The sequence below is a fragment of the Triticum aestivum genome, chromosome 6B (genome assembly GCF_018294505.1).
Source record: "Triticum aestivum cultivar Chinese Spring chromosome 6B, IWGSC CS RefSeq v2.1, whole genome shotgun sequence".
Lineage (NCBI taxonomy): Eukaryota > Viridiplantae > Streptophyta > Magnoliopsida > Poales > Poaceae > Triticum > Triticum aestivum.
This window is the reverse complement of record NC_057810.1, coordinates 578,638,558-578,642,555: the sequence shown is the minus strand read 5'-3', so window position 1 is coordinate 578,642,555 and position 3,998 is coordinate 578,638,558.

Genomic DNA, 3,998 nt, shown 5'->3' with positions numbered 1-3,998 from the left:
GGGGGGGGGGCTTAAAATAAAGATGACCCTTGAGTCTGCAGAACCCAAGGGAAAAAGGCTTAGGTGGCAAATGGTATAACCAAGGTTGGGCCTTGCTGGAGGAGTTTTATTCAAAGCGAACTATCAAGGGGGTCCCATAAATCACCCAACCGCGTAAGGAACGCAAAATCCGGGAACATAACACCTGTATGACGGAAACTAGGGCGGCAAGAGTGGAACAAAACACCAGGCAAAAGGCCGAGTCTTCCACCCTTTACCAAATATATAGATGCATTAATAATATAAGAGATATTGTGATATCCCAATCATAATCCTGTCCACCATGGAGAAATCTTCAACTTCACCTGCAACTAACAACGCTATAAGATGGGCTGAGCAAAAGCGGTAACATAGCCAAACAACGGTTTTCTAGGAAGGGTGACAAGGTTAGAGGCTGACATGGCAATATGGGAGGCATGGTAAACAAGTGATAGGTAGCGCAGCATAGCGATAGAACGAAGCAACTAGCAAGCAAAGATAGAAGTGATATCAAGGGTAATGGTCATCTTGCCTGAAATCCCACAAGGAAGAAGAACGAGTCCATGAAGAAGACAAACGAACGTAGTCGAACGAATCCTCACAACTCCGGAACGAAACCGAAGCTAACGAGAGAAGCAAACCGGAAAGAAGAAAACAACATGGTAAACACACAAGCATAAACATGACATGATGCACAAACAAGTATGATGCATGTCCGGTTTAATGAGGCATGGCATGACAAAGTGCAACAAACAATACTACAAGTTAAGTGGAGCTCAATATGTAACGAGTTGCATATTGACGAAACACCACATCAAATTATTTAGTTTACTCTCGGTTAAGATACTCAACATATATTAAATGTTAATTAACATGGCAAGAGGTGAAGCATAAATAAACTAACTATTTAGGCAAGTTTAAGTGAGGCCGGAAACAAGAAACAACAATTCCGGAAAATCCCCACATGTCATTTAGCAACTTAATGCAAACACAGTTTTAAGCATTTAAATGTTGTTAACATGATGCGGATGACATATACAAGTTTTACGCATTTTTTTATGAAAAGGTTGACATAAGCATGCTATGAAGCATTTGGTCACCATGGTGGAACGAAAAGGGTGCCACGGCGGCGAAACGAAAATGGTGCCACGGCAACATATCCGAAAATGATGCCATGACAACATTTCGATCCCGGTAACTCGATTGAGATACCGATGCAAAAGAGAAGTGTGCGGATGTGTGGAACACGCAAGAGATGGGGAGTGATCCCGGATACCGGGTGTCCCACATGACTGCGGCATGGCAAACGAGGAGCGTGCAAAGACCTCTCTCGGACACGGTGCAAACACACGGTTCATCTCAGACAACATGCATTCGTCCACGGGCGGTCGTCATCTCGGGATTATACCTTTGAAGCGTGCGTTTTCGGAGCGTATCGAGTCGTCAGGGGAAGTAGTCGTTCACGGGTCGTAGTGGAAGTAGTTGTACTCGTGTCGTAGTGGAAGTAGACGTTCTCGCGACTGAAGTTGTACACGTCGGCGGTAGTCGAACTTGATGGTCTTGGCAACATTAGTTGTACACGTTTTTCGTAGATGTCCGGGGTCGTTGGTAGAGGTACACACGTTGTCGGGGTACTTGTCGGTCCGGTCTTGGTGTAGATGTACATGGCAAACGTAGTGGAACTTGGTGTTCCGAAGGGGTACTTGGTGTTGATGGTCCTGTAGTCGTACTAGGCATCCGGTGAACTTGGCGAAATCCACGAAGGCATCCTTGGGCGTTCCTGGTCCCATGGTCTTGGCAACGTCAAAACGGGCAGCTGCATACCACGGCCAAGGTGGCGCAACAAGGCACCGATGAAGGGGAGGACGGGCCCCGGGCGATGGAGTTGCTCCCGACTCGCTGGGTGCTCGAGGACACAGACGCTCGGGGCAGCGATGTGTAGGACGCAGGTGGAGGGCTTGCATCACGTGGTGGAACTTGGGGCACCGGCGACGGCGGCGCTTGGCGCGATGCAGGGCTCCGGCAGGCGTCGGAGAGGCTGGCAGGAGGTGGGACGAGCAGGGTGATGCGGATCCCGTCGATCCCCACCGAGATCGAAGACTGGCGGCAAGAGTTTTGGCGGGGAACCCGATGGAACTCGCGCTCCGGCGAGCTACTGCTCGTTGCCGGCCAGACGAAGATGGGTGGCCTCGGGACGACGAGGACTCGTCGGGGCAGGGAGGAGCAGCAAGGCGGGACGGTGGAGACTGGCCGACCAGGCACAGCCGGGAAAGGAAGCGCGAGGCGACGAGGAGGGGGCCGCGGGGACGGGACGAGGGCAGCAGGAGGGAGAGATGGTGGCGTAGCGAGGAGGAACAGAGGGGATCGGGCATGAGGCGCGAGAGCTCCTCTCCCTGGCTGGCTGCGGCATCGAGGGAGAGAGCGAGGGAGATGGGATCGGGCGAGGAGGCTAGGGTTAGGTAGCGGCGTCGCGGCTGGGCCTGAGAGGCCGGTTGGGTCGGCCCAGGTGGAGAGGAAATGGCCAGAGGCTTGGCTGGGCTCTCTCTCACTACTAAAAGAAAAGAAAAACACGGAGATTAAGAAAGAAAAGAAAGAGATGTTAGGGGAAGAAGTTGGACACACGGATAATTTTCCCGGGCTCACAAAAATGAGTTTGATCCAAGAAAAATAGGAAGACCATGATTGCAAGATTTAAATTCAAACTCATTTGAATTTAATTCAAATGGGTTTGAACTAGGACTTGATAAAAGGAAGGTCCAAAAATGTTCGGATTTTTGGTGGAGCTCCGGAATATGATAAAAGAATACATGGCAAGGTTTGAGACCAAACTTGAAGCAGAAAAGGAACGAAATTATTTTGCACGTGTGTTTATGGGTGATACCGAAACAATGGAATAATTTTATTATAGCTCCCTAATAATATTGAGAGGCTTTAATATGTTATAAAGAGAAATTACCATGTGAATTCCCTCGATTTAAATGGATCAACAAAATCCATACAATTTATTTAGAAGAGTTTTTAAAATTAATGATATGATGGCATGATGAAACGATGCAATGCAAGAGATGACATGATGCAATACAACAAGCAAATAAAACACACTGCGAAACTCGGAATAGCTAGAAGTCTTCTCGAGCGTCGGTCTCGGGGCGTTACAGTTCCTCTCTTCTTCTCGAGTGCTCTCGATTCTTTGATTCTTCTCTTGAGTTCTTGTTTCACCTCATCCATTTTTCCTTCCGTCTCGGTCCTAAGATCTCGGGACGAGATCTCTTGTTAGTGGAGGAGTGTTGTAACGCCCCGGATTCGATGCACCAGGTGTCTACCAGTTATTCGTCGTTGTTGCCATGTCATTTGCTAGCGTGTTGCATTTTGCCATGTCATCATTCACATTGTGTCATCATGTGCATTGCATTGCATCGCATACGTGTTCGTCTCATGCATCCGAGCCTTTTCCCCATTGTCTGTTTTGCGATCCGGCACTCCTATGCCCTCCGGCGTTCCCCTTTTGTCTCTTGTTGTGAGTGGGTGTTAAACTTTCTCAGAATGGACCGAGTCTTGCCAAGCGGCCTTGGTATAGCACCGGTAGACCACCTGTCAAGTTTCGTGCCATTTGGAGGTCGTTTGGTACTCCAATGGTTAACCGGGTAACCGCAAAAGCCTCTTTTGTCTTGCAGCCCAACACCCCTCCAAATTGGCCCAAAACCCATCCAAACCCCTCCATGCTCTCGGTTGTTCGATCACGATCGTGTGGGCGAAAACCGTGCCCCATTTGGACTCTCCTAACTCCCAGAATCTATAAATATGTGTCTCCCCCGAAATTTTCGCGGATGAATCACCCCAAACCCTAGTTTTTGCCCTCTGCGCCGCGCCGGACATGTCTGTCCCAGGCCGGACACGTCCGCCGCCGCCCCCTCGTCCAACCGCGATGCGCCACGTCGCCCCTGGCCGTCACCGCCGCCGCCGGCCCGTCGGGCCCAGGC